The sequence below is a fragment of the Saccopteryx leptura genome, chromosome 4 (assembly GCF_036850995.1).
Source record: "Saccopteryx leptura isolate mSacLep1 chromosome 4, mSacLep1_pri_phased_curated, whole genome shotgun sequence".
Taxonomy (NCBI): Eukaryota; Metazoa; Chordata; class Mammalia; order Chiroptera; family Emballonuridae; genus Saccopteryx; species Saccopteryx leptura.
Genome location: NC_089506.1, coordinates 112,056,533 through 112,076,247, shown reverse-complemented (window position 1 = coordinate 112,076,247; position 19,715 = coordinate 112,056,533). Strand labels below are relative to the sequence as shown.

General features: G+C 36.0%; 1 protein-coding gene and 1 pseudogene across 3 annotated transcripts in view; both read right to left on the bottom strand.

Annotated features, from left to right (window-relative positions):
• The window catches only part of PDS5B (PDS5 cohesin associated factor B), a 188,921-nt gene that overhangs the window by 58,023 nt on the left and 111,183 nt on the right, over positions 1–19,715 (bottom strand). The gene's annotated exons all lie outside the window — the stretch shown is intronic.
• On the bottom strand, positions 15,717–18,314 carry LOC136403293 (mitotic spindle assembly checkpoint protein MAD2A pseudogene; annotated as a pseudogene).

Below are 19,715 nucleotides of genomic sequence, written 5' to 3'. Positions count from 1 at the left end.
CAACAGCAGTCTGGATAAAATAGAGGATCGAACCAGCAATTTAGAAGACAAGATAAAGAAAAGCACAGAAGCAGAGCAGCAAAACAAAATGAGGCTAAAAAAGAATGAGGAAACTCTAAGAGACCTTTGTGATAACATAAAGACAGAACATTTCCATATCATGGGAGTTCCTGAAGGAGAAGAGAATGAACAAGGATAGAGAAGTTGTTTCAAGAAATCATAGCTGAAAATTTCCCTAAACTGATGAAGGAAAAAGTCACACAAGTTCAAGAAGCACAGTCCCAATAAAGAGGAACCTAAGGAGGCCTACACCAAGACGTATCATAATTAAAATGCCAAATTTAAGAGACAAAGAAAGAATACTAAAAGCTGCAAGAGAAAAGAAGTTAATTACCTACAGAGGAACCCCCACATAAGGATGACATCTGACTTCTCAACAGAAACACTTGAGGCCAGAAGGGATTGGCAAGAAATATTCAAAGTGATGCAAAACAAGAACCTACAACCAACACTACTTTATCCAGCAAGGCTATCATTTAAAATTGAAGGAGAAATAAAAAGCTTCACAGACAAAACACAACTCAATAAATTCATTAAAACCAAACCGGTATTGCAAGAAATCTTTAAGGGGGCCTCCTGTAAAAAGAGCAAAGGAAAAAAAAAAAAGAAATCTAGAGAAAGAGGATTGTAGATTTAGAAAATAAAATGGCAATAAATAAGTATATATCAATAATAACCTTAAATATAAATGGATTACATGCTCCAATCAAAAGACATAGATAGGGTAGCTACATGGATAAGAAAACAGGATTCATACATATGCTGTCCACAAAAGACCCACCACAGAATAAAAGATACACATGCACTAAAAGTAAAGGGATAGAAAAAAATATTCCATGAAGTGGAAATGAAAAAAAAGCTGGGGTAGCAATACTTATATCAGACAAAATAGACTTTAAAACAAAGGTTATAGTAAGAAATAAAGAAGATCACTACATAATGACAAAAGAAGCAATCTATCAGGAGGTATAACCATTATAAATATTTATGTACCTAATATAGAAGCACCTAAGTATTAATATATAAAGCAGATTTTGATAAGCATAAAGGGAGAGATCTACAGCAATATTATAATAGTAGGGAATTTTAATACAACACTAACATCACCAGAGAGATCCTCCAGCCAGAAAATTAACGAAGAAACAGCGGCCTGAAATGACACACTAGGTCAACTGTATTTAATTGATATCTTCAGAACCTTTCACCCCAAAGAAGCAGAATATACATTCTTTTCAAGTGCTCATGGTACATTCTCTAGGACAGAACACATTTTAGGACACAAAATAAGTCGCAATAAATTTAAGAAGACTGAAATCATATCAAGCATCTTCTCTGATCACAATGTAATGAAACTAGAAATCAATTACAAAATAAATACTGAAAAACATCAAACACTTGGAGGCTAAATAGCATGTTATTAAATAATGAATGGGTTAACAAGATCAAGGAAGAAATAAAAAATTTCCTTAAAACAAGTGAAAACGAACATACAACAACTCAAAATTTATGGTACACAGCAAAGGCAATCCTGAGAGGGAAGTTCCTAGCATTACAGCATTACCTTAAAAAGCAAGAAAAAGCTCAAATAAACAACTTAACCCTGCATTTAAAAGACCTAGAAATAGAACAACAGATAAAGCCCAGAGGAATTAGAAGAAAAGAAATAATAAACATTAGAGCAGAAATAAAGGACACAGAGACTAAAAAAACAAAACAAAAAAATCAATGAAACCAAGAGCTGGTTCTTTGAAAAGGTAAAGAAGAATGATGAACCTTTAACCAGACTCACCAAGAAAATAGAGAATTCAAATAAATAAAATTAGAAATGAAAATAAAGAAGTAACAACTGCTACTGCAGAAATATAAAGGATTGTAAGAAAATACTATGAAGATCTAATGCAAAATAATTGGACATCCTAAGTGAAATGGATAAATTCCTAGAAACATACAATCTTCCAAAACTCAATCTGGAAGAATCAGAAAACCTAAACAGACAATTACAATAAATGAAATTAAAACAGTTATCAAAAAACTCTCAACCAAAAGTCCTGGACTGGATGGCTTCACAGTCGAATTTTACCAAATATTCAAAGAAGAACTAACACCTATCCTTTTCAAAGTATTTCAAAAAATTCAAGAGGAAGGAAGACTTCCAAGCTCCTTTTATGAGGCAAGCATTATCCTCATTCCAAAATCAGGTAAAGACACTACAAAGAAAGAAAACTATAGGCCAATATCCCTGATGAACTTAGATGCTAAAATTCTCAACAAAATATTAGCACACTGGATCCAGCAATACATTAAAAAAGGCATAGGTCATGATCAAATGGGATTTATTCCAGAGAGGCAAGGCTGGTACAATATATGCAAATAAATCAATGTGACTCATCACGTAAACAAAAGGATCAAAATCACATGATTATATCAACAGATACAAAAAAGCATTTGATAAAATCCAGCACCCATTCATGATCAAAGCTCTAAGCCGAGTGGGAATACAGAGAACATACCTCAACATGATAAAGACCATCTATGACAAAGTGACAGCTAACAGCATACAAAATGGGCAAAAATTAAAAGCAATCCCCTTAAGATCAGGAACAAGGCAGGGTTTCACCACTCTTATTCAACCTAGTCCTGGAACGCCTAGCCACAGCAATCAGACAAGAAGAAATAAAAGGCATCCAAATTTGAAAAGAAGTTAAACTATCATTATTTTCTGATGATCCAATACTGTACGTAATAAACCCTAAAGTCTAGGTTAAAAAAAAAACAAAACTACTAGACTTGATGTATAAATCTGGCAAGATGGCAGGATATAAAATTAATATTCAGAAATCAGTGGCATTTTTATACACTGACAATAAACTGTCTGAAAGAGCAATTAAGGAAACAATCCCCTTCACTATTACAGCAACAACAAAAAAATACAGGACCTAGGAGTAAATTAAACGATGGAGGTAAAAGACTTGTACTCAGAAAATTATAAGACATTGAAAAATCAAATCAAGAAGATACAAACAAGTGGAAGTATATACTGTGCTCATGGATAGGAAAAATAAACATTAAAATTTCTATTTACCCAAAGAAATTTATAAATTCAATGCCATTCCTATTAAAATACCAATGGCATACTTCAAAGATATAGAACACATATTCCAAAAATTTTTATGGAACCAAAAAAGAACACAAATAGCCTTGGCAATCTTGAAAATGAAGAATAAAGTGGGAGGTATCACACTTCCTGATATCAAGTTATACTACAAGGCTATTGTACTCAAAACAGCTTGGTACTGGCATAAGAATAGGCAGACAGATCAATACAGAACAGAAATCCCAGAAATAAACCCACATTTTTATGGGCAATAGATATTGGACAAAGGAACCAAGAGCATACAGTAAAGACAGTCCCTTTAATAAATTATATTGGGAAAACCAGACAGGCACACGCAAAAAAAATGAAACTAGACCTCCTACTTATACCATTCACAGACAGAAACCAAAAATGGATAAAAGACTTAAATGTGAGTCTCAAAATTATAAACATTTTGGAAGAAAATATAGGCAGTTAAGTCTCCAATATCTCTCGGAGCAATATTTTTGCAGATTTATCTCTACAGGCAAGTGAAATAAAGCACAAAATAAACAAATGAGACTATATCAAACTAAAAAGTGTTTGCACAGCAAAAGACATCATGACCAAAATAAAAAGACAACCCACACAATGAGAGAACATATTCACCAATAAGTCTGATAAGAGGTTAATAACCAAAATTTATAAAAAAACTTCTAAAACTCAACACCAGGAAGATAAACAATCCAATTAAAAAATGGCCAAAGAACTGAACAGACACTTCTACAAAGAGGTCATACAGATGACCAATAGGAATATGAAAAAAATGTTCAATGTCAGTAATCATCAGAGAAATGCAAACTAAAACCACAATGAGATACCACTCACACCTGTCAGAATGGTTCTCATTAATAAATCAACACACAATAAGACCTGGTGAGGGTGTGGAGAAAAGGGAACCCTCTTGCACTGCTAGTAGGAATACAAATTTGTGCAGCCACTGTGGAAAACAGTATGGAGTTTCTTCAAAAAATTAAAAATGGGCCATGGCCTGTGAGTTCAGTTGTAGAGTCGGCCTGGCATGTGGATGGAAGTCCTGCTTCGATTCCCCATCAGGGCACACAGTAGAAGTGCCCATGTGCTTCTCCACCCCTCTCCCCCTCTCCTTCTTCTCTGCCTCTCTCTTCCTGTCCCACAGTCAAGGCTACATTGGAGCAAAGTTGGCCCGGGCACTGAGGATGGCTCCATGGCCTCTGCCTCAGGCACTAGAATGGCTCCAGCCACAAAAGAGCAATGCCCCAGATGGGCAGAGCATTGTCCCCTGGTGGGCATGCCGGGTGGATCCCGGTTGGGTGCATCCAAGAGTTTTTCTGACTGCCTCCCTGCTTCTAACTTCAGGAAAAATACAAAAAAATAAATAATAATAAAAATATAAAAATGGAACAGCCTTTTGACCCAGATATTCCACTTTTAGGAATATATCCTAAGAATAAAAAATAACTGATTCAAAAGATGATATACACCTCCATGTTTATTACAGCATTGTTCACAACAGCCAAGATCTGGAAACAGCCGAAGTGTCCATCAGTGGACAAGTGGATTAAAGAGCTGTGGTACATATATGCAATGGAATACTACGTGGCCGTGAAAAAGGAAACCTTACCTTTTGCGATATTATGGATGGACCTGGAGACTATTATGCTAAGTGAAATAAGCCAGGCAAAGGAACACAATATCATATGATCTCTTTTATATGTGGAATCTAATCAACAAAATATACTGAGGAATGGAACAGAGGCAGAGACGAGGTCACAGGGACCAGAGGGACAGCTGTCAGAGCGAAGGGGGACGAGGGGATGGGACCAGAGAGGGTGAAGGAATTAGTGAAATTACATATACATAACACATAGATACAGGTAACAGGACAGCAAATCCCAGAGGGTAGGGGGGAGTAATTTAGGGGGAGGGGAGAAGTGGGGTTGTAATGGGGGACATGGGGGTAGGTGGTGAGAGTATTATATTGAATGAAACACTTGAATACATGTTAATACAATAAATTAAAATTAATACTTTAAAAAATAATAAAAAAAGAGAAAGAAACAGGTCCAGAAATGGTACAAGTGATGGAACTAGCAAAGACATTGACAGAACTATGCTTCACAGGCTCAAGAAGGTAAGAAGAAAATATAAACGTGATAAGCACAGAAATAAAATAAATAGAAAAGACCCAGGTGGAATTATTAAATATGAATAACAATATTGATAAGAGGTAAAGGCAGATTATACAGGGCTGAGCAAAAGTAGATCTACTGTTTTTATATAGAAAAACATATAATACAAGAGAAACTATTTAAGAATAAGCTGTTTTATGTACTCACAACTGCAAACCTAGTATTTCCCACCCATATCTATCAGAGAAGAAAAAGATCAGTGAACTTAACACAGCAATAGAAACAATGCAAAATAAAACCAGAGGAAAAATAGAACAGAAAAAGAAAAGAAAGAACATTATTGACCTGTAAGACACTATCAAGTAGTCAAACATCATGTAATTGGGAGTCCGAGACAGGAGGTGGGGAGAGGAAAACAGTATTTGAAGAAATAATAGCCAAAATTTTTCCAAGGATGATGGAAATAACCCATAGTCCCAAGAATCAATATGAACCTAAAGCAGCAGAAACAGAAAATAAATGATAAGGTCTATCTTTATCATTGATTTGGTAAAAATATCAACAAAAAGGACAATTTTTAACATAGAAAACACACAACAAACACAGGGACAAAGAATGAATGAACACTTTCCATCAAAAACTGCACAACCTAGAAAACTACAATGACGTCTTTCAGCTACTAAAATAAACACATTTGTCAACCTGAAGTTTTATTGTGAGCAAAAATACCTTGCAAGAATGAAGGCAAAATATAGAGACATTTTCAGACAAAGAAATGCTGAAATAAGTATAAGCAGAATTATAAGAAGTAAGTTTAAGAAGAAAAATGGTAGCATGAAAAAGTGGCTACATATCCAAAAGAAAAGAGAGAGCAACAGAAATGGTAACCGTTTCCAACAAAAACAAAAGAAGACACAGACAATTGTTTCTTGGCCTTTTGGCAAGATCAAGTGTAAGAAAACAAAGACCAAACAGAAACTCATTTTAAATTTTCTTCTCACAATAATTAGGAGGTAATTCTAAATGAATATGAAGCTATAAAATATCCCTTAATTTTGTGAGCAGTATATAAGCCCCTGGAAGATTTAAAGTTAAAATAAAAGAACATGCCTCACAAACACTAATAAATAAGTGATCTGCTACTCTCAGAAAAAGGTTACAGAACAAAGAAAATGACGAGGGAGAGAGACATGTCATACCTCAGTTGTCAACAAAACTATGGGGGATCAGATACACTCGTACACTGCTAGTGGAAATGCAGAGTGTTATAACCACTATGGAGGAGAGTGGAGTGACATCTAGGAAAATCAGATATGCATTTACTCTATCAACAAAATAAACACTGAAATATGGAGTAAGAGGGTTCCTTTTTCTCCACAGCCTCTCCAACATTTGCTATTACCTGTCTTGCTAATAATAGCTAATCGAACAGGTGTGAGGTGGTATCTCATTGCCGTTTTGATTTGCATTTCTCTAATAGCTAAAGAAGATGAGCATCTTTTCATATATCTGTTGGCCATTTGTATTTCTTTCTGGGAGAAGTGTCTGTTCATATCCTCTTCCCATTTTTTTATTGGATTGTTTGTTTGTTGTTGAGTTTTATGAGTTCTTTGTATATTTTGGATATTAAGCCCTTATCTGAGCTGTTGTTTGAAAATATCATTTCCCATTTAGTTGGCTTTCTGTTTATTTTGTTATCAGTTTCTCTTGCTGAGCAAAAATTTCTTAGTCTGATGTAGTCCCATTCATTAATTTTTGCCTTCACTTCTCTTGCCTGTGGAGTCAAACTGTAAAGTAGTACAACCATTATGAAAGAAAGTATGGTGGTTCCTCAAAAAAATGAAAATAGAACTACCTTATGACCCAGCAATCCCTCTACTGGGTATATACCCCAAAAACTCAGAAACATTGATACGTAAAGACACATGCAGCCCCATGTTTATTGCAGCATTGTTCACAGTGGCCAGGACATGGAAACAACCAAAAAGCCCGTCAATAGATGACTGGATAAAGAAGATGTGGCACATATACACTATGGAATACTACTCAGCCATAAGAAATGATGACATCGAAACATTTACAGCAAAATGGTGGGATCTTGATAACATGATACGAAGCGAAATAAGTAAATCAGAAAAAACCAGGAACTGCATTATTCCATACGTAGGTGGGACATAAAAGTGAAACTAAGAGACATTGATAAGAGTGTGGTGGTTAGGGGGGGGGAGGGGGGAAAGGGAGAGGGAAAGGGGGAGGGGGAGGGGCACAAAGAAAACAAGATAGAAGGTGACAGAGGACAATCTGACTTTGGGTGATGGGTATGCAACATAATTGAACGACAAGATAACAAGTAACCTGGACTTGTTATCTTTAAATATATGTATCCTGATTTATTGATGTCACCCCATTAAAAAAATAAAATTAAAAAAATAATAATAATAATGTTAAAAATAAAAATAAAAAAAAAGAAATATGGAGTAACTGCCAATACAAGTAAAGAAAAAAATCAAGATGAAGAAAAGTATGTATCCTGTAGTTTATCATTTACCTACTAAAAGGGGGACATAACACATACATATATACACATACACACTTGAGCACTTCCAGACAAACATATGGAAAGACATTTTTTTAAACATTTATCTATATGTAAGAAAAAAAGTTAAAAAACAGAAGCTAAACTTTTTGCAATACATCTTGCTTTTAGACTTGTCTTTAAAACAAGTGAATATTTCATTTAATTTAGTAATAAAATTAATTTTAAAAGGGCAATCTCTTAAAAAGTAAAATGAAACAAATGAACAGAAAAAAGAAGTACCCATTTGGTGGTATAACTACACAAAGAAGAAGCATTCCAAGTGACTTTAGCATGGGAATTTGACCATACATCACTGCTACTGTCCAATACCCTAAATACAAGACAACTCCCTAAACAAATCAATAACTGTGTTTAGGAACGACATTGGTAGTGCTACTATTCTGAGACTGTTATATACAATATTTATTAAAACATTGCTGTTTTATCATCCTGGGTTACTTCAGCATGGGGAAGTAAAGACATAAATGTAAAGTTGAAGAGGTTCAATAAAATCCTTATGATCCTGAATCTGAACTGGAATAATCAATATAAATAGTCAAAACATTTTATCTTCCAAAAACCATTCTTTAGCTGTGTTCACTGAATCATCCTAGCAAAATGACCCACACGATAGCCAGCAATTAGTATCTCACATGACTGACACTCTTGATACCATCCCCAAATTTCAGGTGTGAAGCAGGAAATGTACTAGACGGGCCTGAAACATTTTGTCATGAGAGACTGCAAAGAAACAACAAAGATTAGCGTTGTTCAAAAAGACTCAGAGGTTTCCAAATATAGATGGGACAATCTGAGCATCAATGAGATTGATCACCATAACTGACTGAAACACAAATACATGTAAATCCATAAGTTTATAATGTTATTTTTAAAAACCAACAGTTAATTGGTCACATTGGGAGGTTGCTAGTAAAGTCACCCTATTTTGAACACTGTTCAATAATATAAAAGAATCAAGTATATGGCCAACCAGGCGGTGACGCAGTGGATAGTGTCGGACTGGGACACGGAGGACCCAGGTTCAAAACTCTGAGGTCGCTGGCTTGAGTATGAGCTCATCTGGTTTGAGCAAGGTTCACCAGCTTGAGACCAAGGTTGCTGGCTTGAGCAAGGGGTCCCTTGCTTTGCTGTGGACCCCCGGTCAAGGTACATATGAGAAAGCAATCAATGAACAATTAAGGTGCCACAAAGACGAATTGATGCTTCTCATCTCTCTCCCTTTCTGTCTGTCTGTCCCTATCTGTCCCTCTGTCTCTGTTACAAAAAAAATTTAAGAAAGTATTTATCCTGCCTTTTCTAAATAAATTTAACATTGGAGAATCAAAGAACGATAAGAAAGTTCTTTATAAAAGTATTCAGCTAACAGTGATAAAGAATTGTCAGAATAAAATATCACCACTGATTACTAAGTAGTATCGTCTGCTAATATCTTAAAAAGAGCAGTAACTAGATATGATGTGCCTCCTAGAAGAGCATTCTAATACCTATAAAGTGGTCCTGCAACAAAAAAAAGTGGAGCTGGGTCCAATCGGGCATCCAGCTTTAATTATCATTTTATAGAAAATATAAGGAACTGTTAAAGTACGCCAAGTAAACTCTGCAAGTGAGACAACCTGGTTTCTTTCTCAAACATAGGAGAGAAAGAGAACTGGAGGGGGAGCCCAGTAACTATTAAAACCTCACTTGGACCCTGAATCAAACAACAAACTATTAAAAAAAATTACTATACTTTTTTTTTTTTTTGCATTTTTCTGAAGCTGGAAACGGGGAGACAGTCAGACAGACTCCCACATGCGCCCGACCGGGATCCACCCGGCACGCCCACCAGGGGCGACGCTCTGCCCACCAGGAGGCGATGCTCTGCCCCTCCGGGACATCATTCTGCCGTGACCAGAGCCACTCTAGCGCCTGGGGCAGAGGCCAAGGAGCCATCCCCAGCGCCCGGGCCATCTTTGCTCCAATGGAGCCTTGGCTGCGGGAGGGGAAGAGAGAGACAGAGAGGAAGGAGGGGGGTGGTGGAGAAGCAAATGGGCACTTCTCCTATGTGCCCTGGCCGGGAACCGAACCCGGGTCCCCCGCACGCCAGGCCGACGCTCTACCGCTGAGCCAACCGGCCAGGGCCAAATTACTATACTTTTGAGAAGACTGGATATTATTAAAATTAAGCAACTGTTAACTGTGATTGTGATAATAATATTGTGATTAATTTTTAAGAGTTCTTATATTTTAGATACTTGAATGTACAGATGAAATGATATTAGTAAGTCTGGGGTTAGCTTTCAAATATAAAAAGAACAGGGGAAGTGAGTAGAATTATAAATTCAACAAAAGTGGCTATAAGTTATTCATATATAAACTGGTTAGTGATACAAGCGAGTCCATCAAAATCTACTTCTCTCTCTCTCTCTCTATATATATATATATATTAAAATTTCAGTAAGATATGTAGAAAACAATTAGTTTCATTATCCTTTTGGTCTATGGGTCTATCTGTGAAATGAAAAGTTATTATTGGCTGGTTACTTTGATAACTAAACTCCCTAGGTAAAACCTGTCTTCTCGTAAATCAGATTTTATGATATGAACATCCATAATCTTTTCTTAATAATCTAGAGAAAAATTACAGATTACACACAAGTAAGAAGCAACACTGGTTGAAAATTTTTAAAATAGTATAAAATAACAAATTTATATAACTCATTATCAAAAAATAATCTTACCAAAAAATGGGCAGAAAATGTGGAGTTTTTCTCCAAAGAAGACATACTCATCGCCATCAGATATGGGAAAAGATGCTCAACATCACTAATCATCAGGGGAATGCAAATGAAAAACCACCATGAGATACCACTTCATACCTGTCAGAACAGCTATTGTCAAAAAAGTGAAAAAATAACAGGTGTTGGTAAGGTTGTAGAGAAAAGGGAACCCTCAGGAATTGTTCATGGGAAAGCAAATTGGGATAGCTGCTATGGAAAACAGTAGGGAGTTTCCTCAAAAAACTAAAAATATGCCCAACCAGCCAGTGGCACAGTGGACAGAGCATTGGCCTGGAACACTGAGGACCCGGATTTGAAACCCTGAGGTCGTCAGTTTGAGTCCAGGTTGCCAGCATGAGTGTTGGATTAAAGATATGACCCCACAGTCACTGGTTTGAGGCCAAAGGTCACTGGCTTGAGCAAGGGTTACAGGCCCACCTGGAGACCCCAGGTCAAGGCACATAAGAGAAAGCAATCAATGAACAACTAAGGTGTCACAACTATGAAGTGATGCTTCTCATCTCTCTCCCTTCCTATCTGCCTATCCCTGTCTATCCCGCTGTCTCTCTGGCAAAAAAAAAAAGGGAGGGGGCAACAAACCCACTAAAAGTAGATATATTACATGTCTTGGCAGTACTATTCTGGGTATTTATCCAAAGAAAACAAAAACACAATTTCAAGTAGATATATGCACCCCTCTGTTCATTGCAATATACAGTATTTAAAATAGCCAAGTTGGCCCTGGCCGGTTGGCTCAGTGGTAGAGCGTCGGCCTGGCATGCAGGAGTCACAGGTTCAATTCCCGGCCAGGGCACACAGGAGAGGCGCCCACCTGCTTCTCCACCCCTCCCCCTCTCCTTCCTCTCTGTCTCTCTCTTCCCCTCCCACAGCCAGGGCTCCATTGCAGCAAAGCTGGCCCAGGCGCTGAGGATGGCTCTGTGGCCTCTGCCTCAGGCGCTAGAATGGCTCTGGTTGCAACAGAGCGACACCCCAGATGGGAAGAGTATCGCCCCCTGGTGGGCATGCCGGGTGGATCCCAGTCGGGCGCATGCGGGAGTCTGACTGCCTCCCCGTTTCCAACTTCAGAAAAATACAAAAAAAAAAAGAGAGAGAGAAAGATAAAATAGCCAAGTTATGATAACCAAAGTGTCTATCAATAGATAAATGAATAAAGATGATGTGGTGTGTACAAACACACAAATAGAATATTACTCAACAATAAAAAGGAATGAAATCCTGCTATTTGTGGCAACACAGATAGACCTAGAGCAGGGGTCTCAAACTCAACTCAGCATGTGGGCCACAGAGTAAGATCACAGCCATTCGGCGGGCCGCAGTAGGTCTACAAAAGGCAACTGTTACGCAACACTTTTCTCACTGCAGTTGAAAACAAAAAAAATCAGTACAACAAGCACAATCGTACATGCAGTTTACTCAGTGTCACAAAACGACCAGAAACTGTAGTTCGCATCACAACTGCTGTTAACTAAGCTAATATCTAGCTAGGATGCTAGAGAAATGAAAATACAAGTAGGCCCCTAGGCTTACTTAATTTTATCCAAAATATTTTGAACTTCGTGGATTAGTCTGCAGGCCGCACAAAATTGTTCAGCGGGCCGCATGCGGCCCGCGGGCCACGAGTTTGAGACCCCTGACCTAGAGGGTATTATGCTAAGTGAAATAAGAAAAAGAGACAATGTATGAATTCACTTTTATGTGGAATTTTTTAAAAAATCCAAACAAAACCAAACCAGACCCATAGAAACAAAGTAATGCTTGCCAGAGGGGAGAGTGAGTGGAAGAACAGCTGAAAAGGCAAACGGGAATATAATCAATAACAGTATGAAAACTCCACAGTAACACACGCTTACTAGAGTTCGGGCAGTGAGAACATACTAGGCATACAAATATCTACTCACTGTAAGGTACACCAGAAACTAATATAATACTTCATAACTATAGTTGTTTTTTTTATTTATTCATTTTTATTAGAGAGAGAGGGGAGAGAGATAAAGAGAGAGAGAGAACAGGGGGAGAAGCAGGAAGCATCAACTCCCATATGTGCCTTGACCAGGCAAGCCCAGGGTTTTGAACCGCGACCTCAGCATTCCAGGTCGACGCTTTATCCACTGCGCCACCAAAGGTCAGGCCTATAACTATACTTTAAAAAAGTAACATGAGAAGTTATAAGCTCATGCAATGTTTTCTTTAGTCATTTAAACAGAAATAAACCAAAACAATAAAGAGAAATAGTTTTCAAGAATTCTCAAGTACCAGTCTTAATAAAATGTATGGACCTTTTGACTACTTCCCTATTAATAAACTTTTATTAAAAGGAATCCTTTATTCCCTCATTAAATTCAAATTCAAGTTTTTCTCCATGGTGATGATCATATATGTGCAGGAAATACAAACAAAACTGAAAAATATATTAAAACCAGTAAAGAAAAAAAACCAAATTCCACTACCTTAAAACCACTTTTAACATTTTGAACACACTTCTAAAATTTCTCTATACATACATATGTATATTAAATAAATAACAATAAAAATACTATTTGGAAACTTTTTCACCCAACAATGTTGCAGAAATCTCCTATGTCACACATTATTCTTTTAACAGTCACATACCGTATTTCTCCATGTATAAGATGCTCCCATGTATAAGACACACCTCAATTTTGGGGTACAAAATTTGAAAAGGAAAATGTATTACATAAAGTTATTGAACTCAAGTTTTATTCATCATAAAATTCATACAACTCCGCCCACTGTCAAAACTCCCATCCATTAGTTTGTCCTCTTCTGTGTCTGATGACAAATCACAAAAGTGTGAAATGCAAGTAAAAAAATATACAACCAGGTTTTAGACTCCAAAATTTTCAAAAAACGGTGTGTCTTATACATGGGGAAATACGGTAGTTCTTTAGTGGATAGTTATAACTCAACTGACCTAACCAATCTCTACTGATGAGCAGAGATGGTCTTTTTATTCTTTATTTAAACCTTAGCAATGAAACCACAAACATCCCTGTGCTAATTACTTAACTACTATCACTGAGCATTAAGCCTACCTATCTTATAGCCTGCTCTGAGATCCAGAGCTATAAATCGGCAAATTGCATTTCCCAGACTTCCTCAAGAACTGTCTTCCTGTTAGGTTCTTCTAAAGGCACTAGAACTTCTTTAGGTACTCTGTGCAATAGTTTCACTGCCATTCCCACCCCCACCCTCACAATAGCCAGGCGACCCCTACAGTTGACAGTTGGCTGATGTTAACAAGGCTCTTCTACCCAATGAGCAATTCTTAACACCACTTCTTTCCTATTGTTCCTTCAAACATCTGTATTAATTACTTTATGTTTAAAATACATAGTATAATTTTATTTCTCTGACTGGACATTGAACCATAAAACCATTATGTATACATCTTTTCTAATTACCTCTGGGATGAGTTCTTAGCAGTAAAACAGCAATGTTATAGACTTATATACATTTTAAGTTGGTTGTATTAACAACCCAGAAAAACTACATGAATGTATACTCCAAACAAGAGAGTGTCACTAGAATGCTAGCTAGTCCTGTGTGTGTTTTTACTTTCCTCCATTAATATTAGCAGACATAGATGTACTTTCTTGATTTGGAGGCTGGAAGTTTCCTATTGCGAAGTTCCTGTTCATTCCCTTTGCTAGCATTCTGTGAGATGTTTCTATTATTTCTTTAAGAGTCTTTATACAGTACAAATATTGATCTTCTGTAAGTCACATGTATATGTTGAAAATAGGTTTCCAGCATACCACTTGTGTTTTAACTTATTTCATGAGTTTTGCTTTTTCTAAATATCATTCTGCCTCACTAAAATATGAGGGCACTCTCCTATTTATTTCCACATCCTTAATACCTTGTACAGTGCAGGCTCTATAAATAATTTTTCAATATATGAATTTTTAAAACTCCAACCCATCAATATTTCCTTTCTGACAGAGAAGTATCTGGTCCCCCATCCAAGGGAGTTACAGAAATATATGTTACTAATACTTTAATTCATTTTATATATTTAAATCTTAGATAATTTATCTTTGACTCATCTGAAATATACGTAAAATCAAGACACAGTCTGTATTTTTGTTTTCAAAATAGCCTGCTGGTGATCCAAACTTTTCCTAATTCACCCGACTACTCTAGGATTGCAAATTTCTTGTATACTTTACACCTCTAGTTCTTCTCATTTTTTACTCCTACAGTATTTTCTAAATGGCTGTTAGTGGTATATAAGGAAAGATTTGAATTTTTACATACTTTGGCTACCTTGTTTTTCCGTAGTTTTTCAATTAATTAGTTAAGATCTTCCAAAAAAACCTGTAACTTTGCTTCCTCCTTTCCAATACTTCAATCTTTTATTTACTTTTTTAAACAAACATTTTTTATTTATCATTTAACTCTTAAAGCTTGATTTTATAAAACACAAAAAGACATGAGGTCTGTATCACCAGAAATTAAACATTAAAAACAGCAATAGCTTGTAAATGTAAATTATATACATTAAAATCAAATAATTGAATATTTTTCCAATATGGAAACTATACAAATAAAATAAATGGTGAAAGGACCTTATATATAATATATGTAATATTTTGGTATTGTGGATTATCAATTATGTTAGGACCTAAAGAGTCTGCACGCTCACTTCTTTTGCTGTGTTTCATATTTACCCATATTCTGAGTCAAACAACTTGACCAAAAGGTCTGACTTAAAAGGCAGTTAGCTTTAGAGCAAAAGTTTCTCCATCTAGAGTTACCACCTTCAAAGGAATTGGCATTACAGTGCTGGTGTAATCTGCTGGTTCCTTTTTGAAGAGTGTGCAAAAAATTATGTCAACCCTATGGAAAGTCAAACAGGAAAAAATGGAATAATTGTGCACAGTTCAGTCAAGTATAATGTCAAGTTTTCCCCATATAAAAATGAATTATATAGTTCATATAACATGAACTATAGATGACTTGGTTTCAGGAAATGGACATTTGAGAAGGACATTATTGTTCCTTTCTCATCATTAGGCACGGGCAGGGATTTTGCAGGCCACCATGCTGTTTACTTTGTAGATTACAGCAGTGAAAGAATGCAGACGGACTTGCTCAGAATTGGTCATGAACTGTGGTCCCAACTCTTCCCACTTTTCAAGTACAACCAAATCTTTGTATAGAAGAGCAGATCAAATGATCAGGAAAATTCCAACAGTGGTAGCAATGTCATTTAGCTGTAATATGTTTGATCACTGAGTGGATTTCACCTTTGAGAGCTTTCTGAGACTTTTCTCACTTTGGCAGTCTTGTCACACTCAATAACAAATTGCCATCTTTCAAGGACCTCACCATTTTCAATATTAGAGATAATTTCTACCAGTTTCTGAACTGAACACTTGTATAACCAATCTTTTAGTTGTCCCACTACATTATTTAGGTATTTCATGAGCTCAGGATCAGCAGTTACTGAAAGGAAGGTCCATATTTCTGCACTCAAGTAAAGGTTTCACATGGATAACTGAGAAGCTGACATAAAATGCTGTTGATGCCAAACGAGAACTCACCCCGATTTCAGCACTCCCCTGAGGATGATGCCCTGCTGCTGGGAGAGCTGCTGTCCCACGGTCCACAGCCACAGTGCATGCCACCACACACATGGACACCACAGGGCTCCATGACAGCTACCTGCCTTTAATCTTTTATGTAATTATAATAGCTAGTGCTTTCAGAACAATGTTAAATCATGACAGTATATTTTCTCATCTGGGTCCTGACTTTACTTGGGAGGCTTCTACTGGTTTACTATATGATGATGCCTACTGATTATAAATAGATGGATTTTTTTAATCAGAGTCCTTTCAACATATATCAAAATGAACTAGTATGTTCCTTTCCCCTTTTACTCACTTATATAATGAATTGTAACATGAATATTAGGTTTACTAATAACAACTCTCTTGTATTCCTGGAATAAACCACATCTGACCATAGTATGTTTACTGTAATCGACTAACTGTTAGTATTTTACTTGTAATTTTAGCATCAATATTTGTTAAGATTTGTCTTCATTTTCTCTTGGGGGTGGGGATTTAGTATTCCTGCTAGTTATCTTGGCTTTATAAAATGTGATATGCTTTTTTTCCCTCACTATGTTCTGAATAATTAAGAGAATTAGAATTCCTGGTTTCCTATAGATTTGAAATAATCTCTTTAATACACAACTTTTATTGATACTTTTATTAGAGAGTTTTCCTATTTTTTTATAATTATAGCCAATTATGTTTTCCTTCATTCTTCTTGAGCCAATTTTAATTTATATCATTCTTAAAAAAAAAATATTCAAGTTTCCAAACATCTGAAGCACAGATATAGCCACATTTAAAACTTAAGTACTGAAAGTAAAATAATGAAAAAACGTATCAGAGATAGAGAAATATGATGAAAAAAGCTGGAGTTAGGGGCATAAGCAAAACTAAATGCAAAGGGAAAAAGAATACACACACACACACACACACATACACACACACACACACACACAAAACACATTTTCTGAATCCTTGTATCCTAAAGAACATTCTTCATTTACCCCTAAACAACCTTGGCTAGTTAGGAAATTCTTTAGTTATATTCTTGTCCATCAAAACTCCTTAGCTGTTGAAGTTTGGAAATCTTACTTGGTTGAAAAGAAACACACCAGCCTCATTACTTTTCTGTTGTGTGTGACCTACTTCCCCCCCCTTCCTTTGATGTTTGTGAAATCACTAAAAATTTAATAAATTCTATCAGAATATTTTCCTAAAATATGAACTTTTCTTCATCTCTAGATTCATGTTTTTATTCATTCTAAACAAGTTACATTATTTTTTTTGAATATTTTGCACTTCCCATTATTCTGTTTTCTTCTCCATAGAAACCAATTATAGCTTTTCATTGTCTGCTATTCATTCTCTTAAACTGCTTTTATCTCTTTGCCCACTAATCTCCACATTCTATGCAATTTCCTCAGGTTTAATCTCTAGCTTTGCAGTAACAATTTCTATATTTACTTTACTTCTTGTTGCTTGTAATAAATTGTATTCTGCAAGGCAAATGTTTTAGCTCTTCCTTATCCTTAGCTCTGCCACCTCCCTTTTTGTATATTATCTTATTTTTCTACCCCCAGATGTCATCACAGCTTAACTTTCTTGGCAGTTTAGAACAACTGTCTAAATTTTATTATTTCCCTAGAAGAATTAAATTCTTTCATGTTTGTTAATTAATCTGTATTCTGTTAATTCATCTTTGAATAACAGAAATTCTCCTCTGGCTCTGCCATTTAAACAAAAGTGAAGATGGTGCCTCCCTGATGACTGTACATTGGACATTTCTCTTAAAAAATTTACAATGAGTTCCAAACTTGCTTAATTAGCTGGCTAAGAAGCATGGAGGAGGGAGTTGGGAATAACGGTAGTGAGCTCTGCTTATCTCTGTGTAATTTCTCTCTAGGACTGCTGAAAGTCTTCCAGTGGGGAGAGCTGGCTCCACTTGATGATGGCTATACCCAATGCTATCAAGCGACTCTCAATTTTGCGGTGAGTCAGACTCCAAAACAGACTGAGTAAGAATGAAACTCATAAACTCACCATCATTTTTGTTCAGTGGGTCAACATATAATTTTTTCTGTTCCTGCAAAGTTGGTAATAACTTTGGCTTCATAATTTCACTCTAATCTTTGCTCCTTCTTTTATGAAAAACAGGTCAGCCCAAAGAAAAACAGTCTGATCACACAGGCTCTCCCTTTAATTCTAGCACAGCTGAACCTAGGTTTTCCATATTTCTTCCAGACTGCCATATCCCAATCCTTGGCAAAAGACAAAACACTTGCTATACATTCCTTTATACAGAAATTATCTAACACCAATTTTCTAGGCTTATCTAACACCAATTTGTCTTTGTTGCAGCTTCTACTTAAATATATTTTTCAGTTGGTTCTTTTAAATTATTTTGGTAAATTCAAGGGAAATGATTTAATCAACATTCACTCAACTCTATTATTTTTCCTCAAAATCAACTCACCCAATTTAAAATATAAAATCTAAAACTTAAAATATAAAATCTGCATTCCTATTTTATCTCCTGGAAAACATACTGTGAGTTACAGTATTTTTCGCTCCATAAGACGCACCCCCCCCCCAAAGTGGAGGAGAAAATGCCCATGCGTCTTATGGAGTAAAAAATATGGTATTTTATTAAATATTTTAACATACAATTTGGTTCAGAATCTTTTTTTCCTTATTTTCCTCCTTAAAACTCTAGGTGTGTCTTATGGTCAGGTGTATCTTATGGAACAAAAATTACAGCACTTCATTGAGAATAGTATATGCAAGCAGCAGGTACTCAGACGTCTGAAATCTACTCCACATAAAACTAAATATATCCCACCAAATAACTAAGTACCTCAGTTCCACAATACAGCAGCATATGTTTCAAAATACCCTTCTGTGTTCTAAATGCCCACATTTCAACCTTGATTTTGTAGTTCTATAAATATATCAAATACTTTTTTAATATAAAAGGTACTAGGAAAGACAGTCTAGAATAAAAATAACCTCCAATATATAAAGCAAACTAAAATACGTTCAAAGCTCTAATTAAGAAAGGAAATGTGCCATAATACATATGGTTCCATAGGTATTGCAGACAAACAGGCCTTATTTCAAATCTTGACTCTGCTGCTTGCTAGAAAAATGAGCTAGAACCATTTACCTTAAGAGTACAGTGGATTCCTCGTCAGAAAGATGAAGCTACTTCCCTCTACTTTAATGAAGTGTTACAAGTGCTAAATGAGATAGTACACTAAGTGAACATTCTGTAAATGGTATATAGTTATATATAGCTTGCTTACACATACGTACATAAATACATGTGTGTGTGTGTGTGTGTGTGTGTGTGTATATATAAAATGTGTCTGCATGTATATCTCTACTCTGATCTCTGATGATCTGGAGAGAAAACGACAGCCCCATTCCAAGTGGAAATTCATTTTCTGA